The sequence below is a fragment of the Ornithorhynchus anatinus genome, chromosome 8 (genome assembly GCF_004115215.2).
Source record: "Ornithorhynchus anatinus isolate Pmale09 chromosome 8, mOrnAna1.pri.v4, whole genome shotgun sequence".
Taxonomy (NCBI): Eukaryota; Metazoa; Chordata; class Mammalia; order Monotremata; family Ornithorhynchidae; genus Ornithorhynchus; species Ornithorhynchus anatinus.
Window position 1 is genome coordinate 31,952,552 of NC_041735.1, and position 20,816 is coordinate 31,973,367.

At 44.2% G+C, this 20,816-nt stretch overlaps 1 protein-coding gene across 5 annotated transcripts in view; it reads left to right on the forward strand.

Annotated features, from left to right (window-relative positions):
* The first annotated feature begins 619 nt into the window (after positions 1 to 619).
* Positions 620 to 20,816, forward strand: part of LOC114813699 — a 39,986-nt gene continuing 19,789 nt past the window's right edge. For 4 of the 5 annotated variants that reach the window (XR_005660307.1, XR_005660308.1, XM_039912974.1 and 1 more), the window contains exons 1-2: positions 620 to 688; positions 5,669 to 5,771. The gene's annotated coding sequence lies outside the window, so the exon portion shown is untranslated. Of the gene's footprint in view, positions 689 to 3,385; positions 3,517 to 5,668; positions 5,772 to 20,816 lie in introns of those variants that run through there. The other variant, XM_039912975.1, reaches the window with a different exon arrangement.

Below are 20,816 nucleotides of genomic sequence, written 5' to 3' on the forward strand. Positions count from 1 at the left end.
TATCTATCTGTTGCCGACTTGTTCATCCCAAGCGCTTAGTACAGTGCTCTGCACATAGTAAACGCTCAATAAATACTATTGAATGAATGAATGAATGAATAGTGAGCACTTACTGTGTGGAGACCACTGTACTAAGTACTTGGAAAGTACAATTCAGCAACAGAGACAATCCGTCCCCAACAACGGCGGGGGGTGGGGGGGCGGCTGGGGCTAGGTCTCTTAGATTCCATGCTGAGGGAGCAAGAATACTTCGGGTATATGTTTTTTTAATGTGTCAGGCTCTAAAACGCAGAAAGAGTAGGAAAGAGGAACAAGAAACAGAATGAGTGGAGTCTGGGTTCAAGGATATGGGATAATAATAATAATATTTGTTAAGCACTTACTATTCATCAAGTTCTGTACTAAGCCCTGGGGCAAATAAAAGATAATCAAGTCCTATATAGGGCTCAGAGTCTAAGCAGAAGGGAGAAGAGGTAGAAAATCTTTTGTTTTCAGATGAGGGAAGCAAGGTTCAGAGAAGTTGCCCAAGGTCACAAAGCAGGTATGTGGTAGTGCTGGGATTAGAATCCAGGTCCTTTGACAGTGTAATGGGGAAAGTTCCAGAATGCAGTCTTTGTGACCTCCACAGTGCTTAATGTCACTTCCTGATCATTCCTCTGTCTCCTGGACTGATACTATCTCAAGTTGGGTAAGTTTACATGAGGAAAAAATTTTCAGGGAAAGGATGAGTCCCATCACTCTTGATGTCACCACCATCCCCCTGTCTCACAAGCCTGTAACCTTGGCATTATCCTTGGCTCCTCTCTCTCAGTCAACTCACACATTCAAGCCATCACTAAATACCATCAGTTCTACTTTCACAACATCGCTAAAATCCACCCTTCCCCTCCATCCAAACTGCTACCACATTAAGGCAAGCACTTATCCCATCCCACTTTGATTACTGCAACAGCCTCTTTCCTGACCTACCTGCCTCTTGTCTCTCCCCACTCCATTCCATATTCCACTCTCCTGCCCAGATCATTTTCCTTCTAAAACCTTCAGACCAGTTTTCCCCATTCCTCAAGAAACACCAGTGGTTGCCCTTCCATCTCTGCCGCAAACAAAAACTCCTCACCATTGCCTTTAAAGCACTCAATCACCTTGCCCCCTCTCCTACTACAACCCACCTCAAACACTTCATTCCTTTAATGTTAACCTTTTCATTATACCTCCACCTCATCTTTCTCTCCATCAACTGCTTGCCCACATCCTATCTCTGTCCGAGAACACCCTCCCTCCTCATATCAGACAGATAATTGCTTTCCTCTACTTCAAAGCCTTATTGAAGGTACAACTCTTCCAAGAAGCCTTCCCTGACTAAGCCCTCCTCTTCTCCCACTCCCTTCTGTTTTGCCCTGACTTGCTCCCTTCAATCATCCTCTGTCCCATCCCCACAAGACATATATTTACATCTGTATTTATTTATTTATTTATGTATTTATTTATGTATTTATTTATTTATTTATATTAATTACTATTTCCCCCTGTAGACTGTGAGCTTGTTGTATGCAGGAATATATAGGAATATATCTGTTTGCTTTTGTATTGTATTCTCCTTAACATCGAGCACAGTGCTTTGCACACAGTAAATGCTCAATAAATAAGAATGAATGAATGAATGAATGAATGAATGAATGTATTGGGGTTATTAATTTTGGTTCTGTGGCCTTGTGGGCTCTATAAGCTTTGAGGGCCAGAATCCACTTGACTGTACACCAGTGGAAAAGCAAGACAGTAAACTGCATTATTGTGGACTTTTTGATTTGTTGTTGTCTTATTGTGGAAATGGTAGTTATTTGGGGGCAATGGACTGGTTCTTCCTCTTTAAGGGGTTCCTCTAATAGGAATCCTGGTACCTAATTTATGGGAGGCTGTTGCTAGCAACAGTCATTTTTTGAGGATATTGTGCTGTTTAGTAGAAGAATTTCTGAAAAACTGGATTAAGTATTGAGACATAAAACATAAATTGTCTCATTAACAATAAACAAGTCAGCTCCCACAGTTAATTAAGGTCTATAGATTTATTCCTGCTCTCATGGTAGCACATGGAGAGTTTCCAGTACTCTACCAGACATGACTACAGGAGGGAGAGTCAAGCAGAGGCCTAACCATTCCATTCCTAGCTTGGCAGGTGGCTAGCAAGTGGATGGCAATCTGCTACAAGTTAAACTCACCTGTGCTGGGCAGCAGCAGGATGGGAGAGAGTCGAGGGTGGAGACTAAAGTTTAGTGCAGAGAAGGAAGCAATGGTAAACCACTTCTGTATTTTCACCAAGAAAACTCTGTGGATACCAGAACGATTGCAGATGGAAGTGGGGCGTTCTGGGAGAGATATGTCTGTGGCAGCATTATGGGCTGGACACGATTTGACAGCATAAGACAAGATAGGTTTATTCATGATCACTGAATGCATTAGTCAATCATATTTATTGAGCATTTCCTGTGTGGAGAGCTTTGGAGAGTACACTAGAATTAGTGGACAGATTAGTGGACAAAATCCCTGCCATCAGAGAGCATACAGATCTAGTTAGGGAGACAGACATTAAAATAAGTTACAGATAGAGGAAGAAACAGAGTATGTAAATAAGGACTATGGTTGCAGTATCAAATTGAGTGAGTATCAAATTGCTTAAGGTGTCGAGACCCAAATGCCGAGGTGATGTAGAGGGGAGGAAGAAAAATACAATATTCACTATTTTTGAGGTGGTTCATATTATTTCAGTTTTCTCTGAATCACTATTGATTTTGTTTAAATAGTGAATACTCATACTTTTCAATAGCAGAGAGAAACTCATGTATTTGATTTGAAATCTCAGGGCAATAGGCATCACTACCTGCTTGACACATAGTAAGTGCTTAACAAATACCATAATTATTATTATATACCACTGAAAAAGGCACTGTTCATTGAAATTAATTTCTAAGATAAGAGATAAGATAATTCTCTCTGTGAAACTCTTCAAAATAATTATATCAGTATGGTTTTGTTTTCAGAGTATTATTTTAATGTGTAGTCTCTCCAAAATTCTTGTTCATTTCCCCTGGCACTACAAATTGTTTTCAATATATGTGTCCAAATAGAATAAGCTCTTCAATTTATGCTTTACACAACAGGTCAGCAATAATTAATAATGATCTCAAAAAACAATCAAAACTTCATATCATATTATTTTATTTGAAAAATTCACCAGAACTGTCACCAACATTTTATTTTTGTTGAGGGAGTAGTCCAGAAAGTGAGAAAAGAGTTGTGGCTGCTTCTAGCCTATTATTATAATGAACTGACACAAGTGGCTTCTGGCCCCTGGGGACAAACCATCTCCTGCTCTCCCCTGAAAGTGTCAGGATCCTGCTAGTGACAAGAAAATCACTGGCCTGGAGGGGGATGAGGACATGAAACTTTTCCTTATAAATGTCAACCTGGCCACCACAGAGGAGAGAGAGTGACTCAGGTCCCAAATCAAAGTACAGCCTGGTGAGTGTCTCCTTTTTTGCAATGATATTTGTTAAGTGCTTACTATGTCCAGGTACTGTACTATGCATGGGGGTGGATACAAGCTAATCAAGTAGGTCACAATCCATGTCATACATGGGGCTCACAGTCTTAACCTCCATTTTACAGATAAGGAAACTGAGGCACAGAGAGGCAAAGTGATTTGCCCAAGGTCATCCAGTAGGCAAGTGGCAGGTTTGGGATTAGAATCCAGATCCTGACTTCCAGGCCCATACTCAACCCACTAGCCAATGCTTCCTCTCACTAGGCCACGCTGATTCCTGCTGACCTTATGGTCAGAACAGAGAGGAGATCATATTTTCTGTAAGCCAGAGTGGTGATGGAGACATGGGCCAGGAGAGGACTGGTTAGTAAGATGAAAGGGAACATGACTGTTAGAAGAGGCCATTCCCTGACACCCTGACCTTGAGACAACCCCAGTCCCCTCACAAATGAGGTGAATTTCCCAACCTGCCTCTGTCCCCTTACTACATTAGCTGTAGTAAAATAGCCCCCTGCTCTTGGCCATATGCTTGGCCCTTTCTCCATCCTATTCATTCATTCATTCACTCAATCATACTTATTGAGCGCTTACTGTTTGCAGAGCACTGAGAAAGCACTTGGAAAGTACAATTTGACAACAAATAGAGACAATCCCTACCCAACAATGGGCTCACAGACTAGAAGGGGGGAAACAGACAAGAAAACAAAGCAAACCAAGAAGACAGGCATCATTAGCATCAATATAAATAAATAGAATTTTAGATGTATACATATCATTAATAAAATAGAATAATAAGTATGTACATATATACACAAGTGCTGTGGGGCAGGGAGGGGGTAGAGCAGAGGGAGGAAGTCGGGGCAATGGGGAGGAGAGGAGAAGTGGAGGAAAAGGGGGGCTCAGTCTGGGAAGGCCTCCTGGAGGAGGTGAAAAATAATGATGGTATGTGTTAAGTGCTTACTATGTGCAAAACACTGTACTAAGCACTGGGATAGATACAAGGTTATCAGGTTGTTCCCACGTGGTGTTCATAGTCTTCATCCCGAATTTACAGATGAGGTAACTGAGGCACAGAGAAGTTAAGTCACTTATCCAAAGTCACACAGCTGACAAGTGGCAGAGCAGGATTCGAACCTACGACCTTCTGGCATCCAGTCATATGATCTATCCACTATGTGATGCTGCTTCCTGCCTTCCAGTTGTATATTCAGCACAAGTTTCTGCCTCCCAGTCTTGGGGAGCTCCTTCAATTCCCAAGCCTCCCCTCCCCTCCCACCACAAACACACCTTTGAGCAGTGCTCTGCAATTCATGGTTGGGACACCCCCTTTCTCAGACCTCCCCAACTGCCCCTGGTCTTGGAGCTGCAGAGCTGTCTCTGCTACAGCTGACTCCAGGCTGATCAAAGGAAAAGGATGGAACTGAGGGGCACTAGACTGGGTACTTTGCTGAAATTAAAAGAGTTTTGCTGCCTTTCTCTCTCATGACCCTTAAGAGGCAGGCAAACTTTCCCCCCATAATTCTCCAAAATTGTCAGGCAGACAGACAGACAGACACACACACACACACACACATGTCCCTAGGAATTTGGCAAACCAATTTAGGTTTCATTCATTTCCTGCCAGAAAAAATCTAGTCCCTGAAGAGTTCACTGGATTAAACTTTCCTCAAATCTCCATAAGAATGATTCAATTTTTATATTTTTAATACTTGCATGGAAGGCTTTGAATTAGATTTGAAAAATCTTTCAGGCTGCAGTTTAATTTTCAAAAAATCTACTTCTCCCTATTTACTTCTCTCCTGTTTACACTGTGCTCCAGCAAGATGTGGAACATCCTCACTTAATTTACTTGAACCACTTCCTCCCAAAATCCTTGTCATTTACACCTGCTGTTTAATCCTCAGTCAGTGTTAGTTTCAATTGTTCTAAATTCCTCCTGGCAATTGGCCCCTGCAAATTATAATGTCCTAAAGTCATGAGGCCTCCTCCCTCCTCCCAAAAAAGACCTTTATTCCTCCCAAATACTTTGATTGTACTTAAAAGGGGTTAAACTACATAAATTATTGACAATCTGGTCATAACAGCTTTCTCATTCACCTCTGCTCACCATCTTCTGTTTCACTGGTTTAGTTTCCAAATTTGCTGGAAGCCTCATTCTGACTGTGACCATCAACTGCTTAAAGAGCAATTTGATCATTTAATATGTCATGTGTTAGGCAGCCCAAGTTTGGAAGTAAGTATTCTTTTTATCTTTGTAATAATGTGTGTACAACATGATTACATTCACTTCTGAACTGTAACAAGCAATATATAACTAATTCAAAGACAGGATTTCCTTTGCAAATGAACTCTGTGTTCTTTGATCTTGTAATGATTAGTTAGTCAATTGTATTTATTGAGTGCCTGTTGTGCATGGAGCTGGGTACTCACTGTTTGTAAGATTACAATATACCAACATAGCAGACACACAACAAACTTAGAGTCTAGTTGAGAAGACAAACATTACTAGAAACAAATGTTACAGATATGTACATAAGTGCTGTGGGCCTGGAAGGGGGGGCGAATAAAGGGAGCAAGTTGGCCAACATTGAAGGGATGGATGAAAAGGGAAAGAGGGCTTAGTCACGGAAGGTGTCTTGGAGAAGATGTCCCTTCAGTAAGTCTTTGAAAGGGATGGGGAGAGTGATGTGAAGTGGAAGGGCATTCCAGGACGAGGGTGAGAGGGCAGAGGTGAGATTCATTCACTCATTCATTTAATCAGATTTATAGGGGGCTTACAGTGTTAAAAGCACTGTATTAAGAGCTTGAGAGAGTATAATATAATAATAAATGGACACATTTCTGCCTACAAAGAGCTCACAGTTAAAAGGGGAGAGAAACATTAATATAAGGATATAAATAAATCAATTACAGAAATAATAACAACAATGTTGATGATGATGGTATTTGTTAAGCACTTACTATGTGCCAGGCACTGTTTTAAGCACTGGGATAGATACAGGTTTATCAGATTGTCCCACGTGGGGCTAACAATCTTAATCCCCATTTTACAGATGAGGTAGTGTTGGTATTTGTTAAGCTCTTACTTTGTGCAGAGCACTGTTCTAAGCACTGGGATAGATACAAGTTCATCAGATTGTCCCACTTGGGGCTCACAGTCTTGATCCCCATTTTACAGATGAGGTAACTGAGGCACAGGTAAGTTAAGTGACTTGCCCAAAGTCACACAACTGACAAGTGGCAAAGCCAGGATTAGAACCCTCGACCTCTGACTCCCAAGTCCATTTTCTTTCCACTAAGCCACGCTGCTTCTCTAATATACAGTTCTATATATATATATACATACATATATATACGTATAAATACTTATATATGTGCTGTGAGGATGGGAGGAAGGATGAATGAAGGAGGAAGAAAGAGTGGCGCAGAACAGAGTGGGAGAAGAGGAGAGGAGGGCTAACTCAGGAAGGTTCTTGAAGGAGATACACCTTCAGTACGTTTTGAAGTGGGGGAGAGCAATTATCTGTCTGATATGCGGAGAGAGGGTGTTTCAGGCCAGAGGTAGGATGTGGGTGAGTGGTCAGTGGTGAGATAGACTAGATTGAGGTACAGTGAGACGGCTAGCATTAGAGGAATGAAGTATGTGGCCTGGGTGGTGGTAAAAGAGTAGGGAGGTCAGGGAGGAGGGGTCAAGATGATTAAGTGCCTTAAAACCAATGGTGAGGATTTGTTGTCTGATGCATAGGTGGGTGGGAAAGGACTAGAGGTTCTTGAAGAGTATGGAAACATGGACTCAGAGATTTTGTAGAAAAATGATCTAGTCAGTAGTGTGAAGTATGGACTGCATTGTTGAGAGACAGGATTCACTGGGGTCTTCAAGGAGGCTGATACAAGGCAGGATAGGAAAATTGCTTGGATCAACATGGTAGACATTTGGTTGGAAAGGAAAAGATGGATTTTAGTGATGTTGTGAAGTTCGACCAATGGGATTTAGTGATGGTTTGAATATGTGTTAGTTGAATGAGAGAGAGAAGTCAAGGATAACACCAGGGTTATAGACTTGTGAGACAGGAATGATGGTGGTGCTGTCTATGGTGAGGAGATAGTCAGAGGAAGGACAGAGTTTGGGTGGGAAGATAAGGAGTTCCCTTTTAGACATATTTAGTTTGAGGTGAGCACAGGACATTGAAGTCCAGATATCTTGAAGGCAGGAGAAAATGTGAGACTGCAGAGATGGAGAGAGATCATGGCTGGAGTTGTAGATTTGAGCATCATCCACATAGAGGTGGTAGTTGAAGCCATGGGAGTGAATGAGTTCTTCGAAAGAGTGGCTGTAGATGAAGAATTGAAGGGGAGCCAGAACTGAACTTTGAGGGATAGCCAGAGTTAGGGGTTGGTAGGCAGAGGAGGAGCCCATGAAAGAAACTGAGAATGAGCAGGCAGAGAAATAGGAAGAGAAGCAGGAGAGGATAATGTAAGTGAAGCCAATGTTGGATAATATTTCCAGGAGAAAGGGGTGGTCCACAGTGTCAAAGGCAGCTGAGTGGTCGAGAAGGACTAAGATGGAGTAGAGGCGATTGGATTTGGCTAGAAGGAGATCACTGATATCCTTTGAGAGGGCAGTGTCTGTGGAGTGAAGGGGACAGCAGCCAGATTGGAAAGGATCAAGGAGAGAATTTGAGGAGGGGAACACAATCAGCTGAGATTCCATCTCTCCAATTTTTCTTCCTTTAACTTATCTGACAAAGACATGACAAGGCTGTACCTAATGCTTGTGAGCATCCAATGCATCAGAGTTGGTAGACACATTACATACACGTAAGGAGCTCAGAGCCTAGAGTTCTAGTCTAAAACATCTGCCCCTCCCTCTCCCCCTCACATGGCTGCAACCTGTCCACTCCCTCTCTCAGTAGGTTAAAATCCATGAAAGAAGCAAGGGAAGTGCAAAAACACAGGAATTAGTCAGGACACTCTGGCTGACACCCAAACCTGTTAAAGTCTTGATTGTCTGAATTGCTATTACATTTGATTTAAGGGAGATGTGAACTATAAAATGGGTACGAACTACCTGTTCTCTCTCTCCTTTAGACACTAATCCCCAGGTGGGACAGGGTTTGTGTCGGATATGACTTAGCACATTACTCGGTATTATTAAGTGCTACATCCACAGGCAGGTTCTGTCTGGCCACCTTCTACTCATCTTCCATGGTGCTGAGCTCTATTGTAATGCAGTCAGCACCAAGCCAATTGCATCACATAGCCCATGATTAGACTGTAAACCCATCAATGGGCAGGGATTGCCGAACTGTACATTCCAAGTGCTTAGTACAGTGCTCTGCACACAGTAAGCGCTCAATAAATACTATTGAATGAATGAATGAATGCCAAGAAGATGTGCCTTCAAGAGGGCTTTGAAGGTGGGGAGAGTAATTGTCAGATAAGAAAGGAAGGCCTTTCCAGGTCAGCAGCAGAATGTGAAACAGGGGTTGGCAGAGGTAGATGAGATGTAGGTCCAATGCATAGGTTGGCATTTGAGGAGCAAAGTGACAGACTGGATAGTAGTTGGGCAGCAGTGAGGTACAATAGGAGAGGACAAGGTCATTGAGTGCTTTAAAGCCAGGGATAAGGAGTTTCTGTTTGAAGCAGCGGGGGATGGGTAATGACTGGACTTTCTTGAGGATTGGGGAAGCATAGGCTGAACGTTTTTGTAGTAAAGGGAAGGGAAGAAAATTTACAGGATGCAGCTGTTATTGCTTTGTTAAGGGATTTTTCTTCTTTTAAGTAATGAAAATTAAGTTTTTGTAGTTGTAAAGCACTATAATGTTCCAAGTGCTGGTGTAGATGCAATCTAATTAGATAATGAATAATTGCCCCTTCTGTGTGCCACGCACGGTACTAGCCACTGGGGTAGATCTTCAGCTCTCTCAGGATTAGCACCCATGTCATCTGACTCCCAGGCCTAACTTACCAATAGGCCTTGCTGCTTCCCACTAGGGAATCACTGCTTCTTTCAGGTTACTCCTCCATCCTAACCATTTAGCACACAACCTATTACCTCACACCCTTTACCGACCTTCCAGGCCACTGTGTAACCCAAATATCGCAAATCTTATATCACAAGAAGCATCCCCCAACCCAGCCCCACAGAACTTATGTATGTAACTGTAATTGTATTTGTTGCTTTTAATACCTGTCTCCCCCTCTAGATTGTAAGCTCATTGTGGGCAGGGGATGTTTGTTTATTGCTATAATGTACACTCCCAAGGGGTTAGTACTGTGATCTGCACACAGTGAGTGCTCAATAGATATGATTCAATGAATAAATGAATATTCTTTAGGAATGGTATTTATAATAATAATGATGATATTTATACACAAAGAATGGCTAGAAACAGCATGACCTATTGGCCTAGTATCCTCATCTGCAAAAGAGGGTTTTAATACCTGTTCTCTCTCCTACTTAACTGTGAGCCCTATGTGAGATATGATTATCTTCTGCATTCCACAATGCTTAGCATAGTGCTTGACATAGAGTAAGAACTTAAAAAAATGCCACAATTGTTTTAATAACTATTTTTATTAGTCTAGAGTAAATCCAAGAGGAATTGCACACACACGTCTCACAGTCTAAATTAGGGTAGAAAGCTATGGAAAGCATTGATGGTGGACTTCAAAAAAACCTAAAATGAACTTGATACACCAGTTATAGAAAACTCACTCAAGGAGTTTGGAGAGGAATGGGAGGATGGGGCCATAAATGGAGGAAGCTGGGGTTCAAGGGAGGGTTATTCAGATGAGGAGAGTTATTTTAGGTAGGGTTACTTAGGAGACCTGGGTATATTTGAAAGCAGTTGGAGTGAACCCATTGCAGAGTAAACAGTTGAGGACAGTGGTTAGGGAGGGAAAAATGGAGGGGGCATGTGTTCTGATAAGGTTTGAAGGAATAGAGTTGGATGCACAGGTGGAGGGGGTGAATTTTAAAAGAAGGCAGGAAATTTCCTCCACAGATTCAGTTGGAAAAGATGGGAGAGTTGAAGAAGGGGCTGGAGTGAGGAGGGACAGGGGAGATTTGGGGGAGATAAGACCTGATAGTTTCAATTTTTCGTCAATAAAGAAAGTGGCCAGGTCATCAGGGACAAGGGATGGGGGTGGCTGGGAAACAGAAGATTTGAGGAGAGAGTTAAACATCTGGAACAACCGATGAGACCAATGGACATGGGTGTCTATAAGGATGGAAAAATAATTTTCTGGGCAGAGGAGAAGGCAGAGTTAAAGCACTCTAAGATAAACTTGATGTGTATGCAATTGGCCTGTTATCTATGTCTGGTGCACAAGAATGAAGCAGTGGATTGCAGTGGTTGATCCAGGGCTAACTGTTAGTGGAAAGAGAGTGACAAAGGGATAGGGGAGTGAGTGAGTTGAGTTCAGTAAAGAGGGTGATGTTGAGAGCGGTAAATGGTCTTGAAGGGAAGATATTTAGGGTATAGAAGCTTAATGGGGAACGAGGTACTGAGAAATCTGGATGGGGTCAAAAGATTGGATGACACTGTGGCGAAACAGCACAGATTTGCGGGGAGGAGGTGTGTGGTAGAGAAAACAGGCGAAGAGGTTGTGTTCAGGTAGAGGGATTTCAAAGACTGCAGTGGCTATAGAAGATGGTCTTGAGTGTGTACAAGTTGGTGAGTGGATGAGGTGGGGTGTAGCAGGAAGTCAGCGGAATTGGAGTGATAGAAAGTGAGCAGTGGAAGGGTGGTATTGAAGTCCCCAAGGATCAATGTAGAGATAGAGAAAGAGATAAGGAATGAGAGAAACATGAAAATGGTTAAGAAAATGTTGGAGGTAGGGCCTGGGAGGGGTTAGGTGACTGTTACTCGAATCTAGAATGTATGATAGAGGTGGATGGTATGAGCTTTGAAGGAAGGGAAAGAAAGGGATGGGAGAGGTCGAATGGGGAGAAAGAGGCATTGGGATGCAAGAAGGAAGTCAACATGGTGTTCTTTTACCAAACTTCATTCAGTGTAGATTCATGTTTCTGATTTTACTTAATACTTGTTCTTACCTTCAGTGTTGAGAAAATGATTTTCAAATCCCATATCTTATAAAAAAAAAGGATGTCTGGAAGGCTTTTGTTCTGAGTATATCTTGTGGTCTTGTGACTGATGGCACGATGGGACAGAAAATCCTTATAAGACTAGCTCCAGCCTTAAGTCAGGGCTAGATAGATAGAATATGAAATCTGCTGGTACACACCAGTTATAGAAGTTGAGAAACAGTGTGGCCTAGTGGAAAGAGAATTGTCCTGGAAGTCAGAGGACTTGGGTTCTAATCCCGGCCTTGCAAATTGCTTCATGTGTGACCTTGGGCAAGTCACTTAACTTCTTTGTGCTTCAGTTTCCTCAACTATAAAATGGATATTGAATGCCTGTTTTCTCTTCTACTTAGACTGTGAGCCCCATGCACCTCCCTCTCAAAGTTCACAAATGATCTCATTTTTGCCAAATCCAACAGCCCCTACTCCATCCTAATCCTCCTCTACCTCTCAGCTGCCTTCAACACTGTGAATCACCCCATTCTCCGGGAAACCTTATCCAACCTTGGCTTCACTGACACTGTCCTCTCCTAGTTCTCTTCATCTCTCAAGCCCTCCATTCTCAGTCTCCCACTCCCTAACTTATGAGGGTCCCTCCATATTCAGCTCTGGGTCCCCTTCTATTCTGCATCTACACCCACTTCCTTGGAGAACTCATTTGCTCCTATGGCTTCGGCTACCACCTCTATGCAGATGATCCCCAAATCTACATCTCCAGCCTGGAGATGTTCTGTCCTTCTCTCCAGTCTGGCATCTCCTCCTGCCTTCAAGACATCATGACGTGGATGTCCTCCTGTCACTTCAAACCTAATGTCTCAAAGAAAGCTCCTTATCTTCCCACCGAAATCCTGTCCTCCCCATGACATTCCATTCAATGTAGATGGTGTCACCACCCTTCCTGACTCACAAGCCTGTAACCATGGTGTTATCTTTGACTCCTCTCTTGCACTCAACCGACAAATTCAGTCCACCACTGAATCCTGTCACTCCCACCTTCACAACACTGCTAACAACTGCTCTTTCCTCTTCATCCAAACTGATAACATGTTAATCCAAACGCTCACTTTTTTGCTCCTGGATTACTGTACCAGCTTCCTTGCTGACTTCCCAGCCTCCTGTCTCTCCCCACTCCAGTTCATACTTCACTCTACTTTACAGATCATTTTTCTACAAAAGCATTCTGGACATGACCTTCTGAATCCCTGGCCTGCGTTTTACTCTCTATGTCATGTTGCTTCCCTTAGGGTACCCACACATAAGAATATTCAATGTACCAACCCTGCGAGTGTCCAGATGTAGTGGTAAATGCTTTCTCTTCACCACTGCTCTTTGGGCAGTATCACAGCCAATTTCGTGGACAAAACTGAAGAGTTTCATCTCAGAACCAAAAACAGCTAAGAATTTCCAAAGGAGATGAGAAAACCCTAAATCTGATATTTTGCAACTGCCCTTTCCTCTCTAACGTTATGGCACTCTCCCTGAAACAAACTTTCTTCACCTGCAGACTATTCTACTAATGAACCTCCTCACTCGTTTCCATGCTTGCAATTTTTACAATCTAAGCTAGTTAGTCATAGTATTTATTCAGAGCTTACTACATGCCAAGCACTGTGATAAGCACTCAGACTTCACAAATTCTTCAATATTCTCCATTGCCTGGGTCGTTGTTCTGAACACCTATTCTGTTGCCTGCAGCAAGGAGAAGTTCGAGGGCTTCCCTTCCCAGTACCATTTTTAGCTATGTAGTGTAAACACTGATAATCATGGATTGCTGAAGCAGCGTGATTCAGTGGAAAGAGCACAGGCTTGGGAGTCAGAGGTCATGGGTTCTAATGTGCCACTTATCAGCTGTGTGACTTTGGGCAAATCACAACTCCTCTGTGCCTCAGTTACCTCTTCTGTAAAATGGGGATTAAAGACTGTGAGCCCCACGTGGGACAACCTGATTACCCTGTATCTACCCAGCGCTTAGAACAGTGCTTGGTACATAGTAAGTGCTTAACAAATATCAAATTATTATTATTGTTATTTAATTCTGGTTCATAACACACCATCATTGCTTGATAAATACAAGTGTAAGTAATCACTTTTGTATTTAGTGTCTAATGATAATGATAATAATAATAACAACAGTGATAATAATGATAATAATTGTGGTATTGGTAAAGCTCTTACTACATGCAAAGCACAGTACCAAGTGCTGGGGTAGATCCAAGATTATTGGGTCCCATGTGGGGCTCACAGTCTAAATAGAAGTGAGAACAGATATTGAATCCCCATTTTGCAAATGAGGGAACGGAGACACAGAAAAATTAAAGGACTTACCCAAGGTCACACACCAGGTAAGAGGCAGAGACTTTCCTTTTCACCTTTTCCATGCCTTTCTGATCCTTGGAGACTTCAATATCCACATAGATGTACCCGATGACTCCTCTTCCGCCTGCCTTCTATCCTCTGCCAACCCCCCAACCTTGCCCACTCACCAACTGGGACACACACTCAATCTCTTCATCTCTAACAGCTGCACAATCTCCACCCTCACCAACTCTGAAATCCCTCTCTCTGACCACAACCTTCTCGCAAGCCTCCTCTCCCACACTCCTTCTATCTGTAAATCTGTATTAGTCCCCCACAGAGACCTCTGCTCTCTCGACCACATCCATCTTTCTCAGCACATCTCTTACCCCCTAGCCTCCCTACCCATTCTACCCACTCTTATTGACTAAAGAGATGCTCTCAACTCCACTCTCTCTACTCAACTCACTCGCTCCCCTATCCCTTCATCTCTCTCGTACCACTAACCCACAAGCCTGGATCAACTCCACTGTCTGCCTCCTTTGCTCTTATGCTCAACCCGCTGAACGCTGCTGGTGTTAATCTAAACACCAGGCCAACCTTGTCCACTTTAAGTGTGTCCTTTATAATAATGTTGTTGGTATTTGTTAAGCGCTTACTATGTGCAGAGCACTGTTCTAAGCGCTGGGCTAGATACAGGGTAATCAGGTTGTCTCATGTGAGAACTCACAGTTAATCCCCATTTTACAGATGAGGGAAGTGAGGCACAGGGAAGTTAAGTGACTTGCCCACAGTCACACAGCTGACAAGTGGCAGAGTCGGGATTTGAACCCATGAACTTTGACTCCCAAGCCCGGACTCTTTCCATTGAGCCATGCTGCTTTATCTTAACTCTGCCCTCTCCTCTGCCCAGTAAAACTATTTCTCTTCCCTTGTTGACACCCATGCCCATCACCCTCATCAGCTGTTCCGGACACTTAACTCACCCTGTTCCTCCTCCTCCCCCATCCCTCACCAATGATCTGGCCACCTACTTCATTAAGAAAATTAATATTATCAGGTCTGAGCTCCCCAAAATCACCACCTCCCCCCAAAAATCACTCCCCCACCACATCCTCCTTGCTCTTGAACCACTCCTCTACTTTCCCATCCCTCCCAGCAGTATCTTCAGAGGAGATCTCCACCCTCCTCTCAAGTGCCGCCACCTCCATATGCGCTTCAGACTGCATTCTGTCCCACCTTTTAAAAACTCTCACTCCTTCCCACCTCCCTTCCTTAACTTCCATCTTCAACCGCTCACTCTTCAACGGCTTCTTCCCCTCTGCCTTCAAACATGTCCACGTCTCCCCCATCCTAAAAAAACCTTCCCTTGACCCAACAGCCTCCTTCAGTTATTGCCCCATTTCCCTTTACCCTTCCTTTCCAAACTCCTGGAGTGAGTCCTCTGCACTCGCTGCCTTGAATTACTCAACTCCAACTCTCTCCTGGTCCCCCTCCAATCTAGCTTCCATCCTCACCACTCCACTAAAACCAGCCTCTCAAAGGTCACCAATGACCTCCTTGCCAAATACAACGGCTTCACCCTAATCCTCCTCGGCATTTCAGCTGCCTTTGACACTGTCGACCATCGCTTTCTCCTCAACAAGTTCTCCCTCCTACTTCACCTCCCTTCTCGGCATCTACAGCCCAACCCGCACACTCCGCTTCTCTGCTGCTAACCTCACCATGCCTTTTCCTTGCCTGTCTCACCATTGAACCCTAGCCCACGTCCGGCCTCTGGCCTGGAATGCCCTCCCTCCTCATATCCTGGTGATGTGCTCCTGGGGACATGGTGCTCCCCTGCTTGGGCCCGGGACATTGTGCTCCCCTGCTCCTCCCATCTCGGGCCCTGGGACATTGTGCTCCCCAACCGCCCTCCCCACACTCCTCCCGGAAGTGGCCATTTTGGGAAGCCCTCACTCCCTCTTCCCCCGTGAGGTGGTTGATTTCCCACGCCCCGAGCAACGATATCCTTGTTCTCACTGTGTTACCTTACCTTAACCGCCACCTACGCCCGCATCCCACCCCGAACATCCTCAGGGCTCCCGCCGCCGCCTTAGAGACATTTGGACATGAGCCCCAGGACTCTCCTTGCAGCTAGCCTTTTGATTTTGATTTTGATCAGTTCGACCCTTAGTCAAGTCAACATCCGACCCTGGTTATAACCCGCTTATTAATACTATTTTATTGTATCATGCTACTAAATTACCGCTTTCGCATGTTATTGTTAATTATTCTCAGTGCTGCCACCTACCTCTCTGGCCTCACCATGTCCTTCCACCCACCCCCCCATCTGCCCCTCCCAATGCTCTCCTTCCCCTTCCCACTCTACCGAAACTGCTCTCTCAAAGGTCACCCATGACCTCCTCTTGCCAAATCCAACGGCTCCTACTCTATCCTAATCCTCCTTGACCTCTCAGCTGCCTTTGACACTGTTGACCATCCCTTTCTCCTCCACACCTTATCTCACCTTGGCTTCATGGACTCTGTCCTCTCCTGGTTCTCCTATTATCTCTCTCGCCATTCATTCTCGGTCTCCTTCGCAGGCTCCTCCTCCCCCTCCCATCCTCTAACTGTTGGGGTTCCTCAAGGGTCAGTTCTTGGCCCTCTTCTTTTCTCCATCTACACTCACTCTCTTGGTGAACTCATTCCCTCTCACGGCTTCAACTATAATCTCTATGCAGATGACCCACAGATCCACATCTCTGCCCCTAACCTCTCCCCCTCCCTTCAGGCTCGTATCTCCTCCTGCCTCCAAGACGTCTCTACCTGGATGTCTGCCCGCCACCTAAAACTCAACATGGCCAAAGCTGAGCTCCTCATCCTCCCTCCCAAGCCCTGTCCTCTTCCTGACTTCCCTATCACAGTGGATGGCACGACCATCCTTCCTGTCTCGCAAGCCCAAAACCTCGGTGTCATCTTTGATTCGGCTCTCTCATTCACCCCACACATCCAATCCATCACCAAGTCTTGCAGGTCTCACCTTTATAATATGGCCAAGATCCGCCCTTTCCTCTCCACCCAAACGGCTATCTTACTGTTACAGGCTCTCATAATATCCCGGCTGGATTACTGTGTCAGCCTTCTCTCTGATCTCCCTTCCTCCTGTCTCTTCTTGCTCCAGTCTCTTCTTCATTCCGCTGCCCGGCTCATCTTCCTGCAGAAACGCTCTGGGCATGTCACTCCCCTTCTTAAACACCTCCAGTGGTTGCCCATCAACCTCCGCATGAATCAAAAACTTCTCACTCTAGGCTTCAAGGCTCTCCATCACCTTGCCCCTTCCTACCTCTCCTCCCTTCTCTCTTTCTACTGCCCACCCCGCACTCTCCCCTCCTCTGTTGCCCACCTCCTCACCGTCCCCCGTTCGCGCCTATCCCCCCATCGACCCCTGGGCCATGTCCTCCCGCTGTCCCGGAATGCTCTCCTTCCTCACCTCCACCAAACTAATGCTCTTCTTCTCTTCAAAACCCTACTTAGAGCTCACCTCCTTCAAGAGACCTTCCCAGACTGAGCTTCCCCTTTTCCTTCTGCTCCCTCTGTTCCCCCTCTACCCCCCCCTTTACCACCCCTCAACTAAGCCCTCTTTCCCCCCATTTCCCTCTGCTCCTCCCCCTCCCCCTCTCCCTTCCCCTCCCCTCAGCACTGTGCTCTTTCGATCAATTGTATATATTTTCACTACCCTACTTATTTTGTTAATGAGATGTACCTCACCTTGATTCTATTTATTGCTATTGTTTTAATGAAATGTTCATCCCCTTGATTCTATTTATTGCTATTGTTTTTGTCTGTCTCCCCTGATTAGACTGTAAGCCCATCAGTGGGCAGGGACTATCTCTATCTGTTGCCGATTTGTACATTCCAAGCGCTTAGTACAGTGCTCTGCACATAGTAAGCACTAAATAAATACTATTGAATGAATCCGCCAAACTAACTCTCTTCCCCTCTTCAAAGCTCTACTGAGAGTTCACCTCCTTCAGGAGGCATTCCCAGACTGCACCCGCCCTTTCCCTCTGCCCCTCCTCCCCTCCCCATTTCCCCTGCTCCCTCCCTCTGCTCTTCCCCTTTCCCCTCCCCACAGCACTTATGCATATTTGAATATATTACTTATTACTCTATTTCATCAATGATGTGTATATATCAATGATTCTATTTATCTATTTTGTTGGTATTGATGCCTGACTACTACTTTTGTTTTGCTGTCTGTCTCCCCCTTTCAGACTGTGAGCCCATTGTTGGGCAGGGATTATCTCTGTTGACGAATTGTACATTCCAAGCGCTTAGTACAGTGCTCTGCACACAGTAAGTGCTCAGTAAATACGATTGAATGACTCAATTAATAAATGGAGTCAGTGGGTCTGGACAGCCTGCTCTATGAGTTTGGAGGGAAATAGTAGGAAGGAGATGGGGAGATAACTGGAGGGATACATAAGGTAGAGAAGCAGCATGGCTCAGTGGAAAGAGCACGGGCTTGGGAGTCAGAGGTCATGGGTTTGAATCCCGGCGCTGCCACTTGTCAGCTGTGTGACTGTGGGCAAGTCACTTCTCTTCGCCTCAGTTACCTCATCTGTAAAATGGGGATTAACTGTGAGCCTCACGTGGGACAACCTAATCACCCTGTATCTACCCCAGCGCTTAGAACAGTGCTCTGCACATAGTAAGCACTTAACAAATACCAATATTAAGAGTTTACTTAGGACAGGGAATATCTTGGGATACATGAGCACATTTGAAAACAATTTGTATGCAGGGTTTCATCCCCACTTTCATCCCCATTTCCAACCTGGACAGAGACTTTCCTGGACCTAAATTAGAAGCTCAGCATCAGTGATTCAAATCCTCTTGTAGAGGGAGTTGAAGGACCTGGGTTAGAATCCAGGCTCTGCCTTGATTCTGCTGGGTGAGCTTAGGCAAATCACTTAACTTCTCTGTGCCTCAGTTATGTCGTCTGTAAAATGGTGATTACTATTGTGAGTCCCATGTAGTTAATGTACTGTTTCCAATATGTTTAGGTTGTAACTAGTCCAGCACTTAGTACAGTGCCTGGGATATAGTAAGAGCTTAACAAATCACATAAGAAAGAAGGAGAGGGAGCTTGGCTGGCCAAGGGGTCCTTTGCCATGAAATCTCCACTCTCCCTCCACTGCCAGGTTGTTGATGAAATTACCTGTTCTCCCTATCGAGACTATGGAGCAAGCGCTGGTTCCAACCTGATTAAATTATATCTACTTGTATCCTCCTAGAACGGGCTTGTCACATAGAAAGTGTTTAAAAACACCATCATTGCCATTATGATTATTAGGAATCAAGGGAAAAGATCACTGCAAACAAGCCATGAGAGTGCAAGGGAATAGTGACCGGAGTTTCTCATAATGAAGTAAAAAAGATACTTCATTTATCAGAATGTTCACCCATTCACATATGAATTTGCAGTAAGTTACTTCTTCATGCTGCTCTATTTAATTATCTCTCAAAGGAATTTCAATATAACATATACATCATATATGTATTATACATGTCACATATCAATGCATATCAATACATTGATATCTCATTTCCTTTGAAATATAATGTGTTATCTATATCATTCTATTCCTTGGAGAGATTATACATTTACGTATGAAACAGAATAGTATATGTAATGTGTGTGTGTGTGTGTGTGTGTGTATGCATACCAATATTTGTTAATGAGTACATTAACCATGGCGATGAAGTACATCCATATTTCTTCACGGTGGGGAAATACAGAATCAGATTCCCAGACCTGCTGTCCCAACTGACTGCAAGTTTCCCAATCAATCAACTAGTCAATGGTATATATTGAGCACTTACTGACTGCCAAGCGGTGTAGCCTAGTAGAAAGGGTCTGGTGACTGGGAGTCAGACTGCTTGAGTTCTAATCCTCCCACTGCCATTTTCTCCTTCTATGAACTTGAGTAGGTCACTTAATTTCTCTGTGCTTCCATTTCCGCATCTCCAAAATGGGTTTCGATACCTGTTATCCTTCCTACTTCGATTGTTAGCCCCATGGAGGATAGGGGCTATATCCCACCTAATGATTTCTCCAAATGTTAAATACACTGCCTGGCACTTAGTAAGAGCTTAACAAATATCACAGTTATCATTGTTGTTGTTATTATTATTATTATTGTTATTGCTGAGGGGATAGTCCAGAAATTGAGAAAAGAGTTGTGGCCCAGCTGCTTCTTGCTTGTTACTATGATGGGCTGACACAAGTGGTTTCTGGGCACTGGGGATGAGTTATCTCCCTGTTGCCCCAGGGAACGTAAGGATCCTGCTAGTGACAAGAAAATAATCGTCCTGGAGGGAGATGAGGACATGAAACCTTTCTTTATAAATGTCATCCTGGCCCTGACGGAGCAGTGAGAGTGACTCAGGTCCAGAATCAAAGTGCAGACTGGCAAGTGTCTCCTTTTTAAAAGAAATGGTATTTATTAAGTGCTTACTTTGTGCCAGGTACTGTACTATGACTTGGGGTAAATGCAAGATAATCAGATTGGATACAGTCCGTGTTTCACATGGTTTTCACAGTCTTAACCTCCATATGCAGATGAGGGAACTGAGTCATAGAGATGTGAAGTGATTTGCCAAAAGTCACCCAGTAGGCAAGTGGTGGAATTGATATTAAAATCCAAATCACTCTGACTTCCATGTCCTTGTTCTATCCACTAGGCAGTGCTGCTTCTCTCTAGGCCACCCTGATTCTTGCTGACTCCATGGTCAGAAGAGAGAGATCATCTTTTTTGTAAGCCAGAGGGGGCGAGAGAGACCTGGGCCAGGAGAGGACTGGTCAGCAGGATCAGAAGGGAACATGACTGTTGGAAGCTACCATTGACC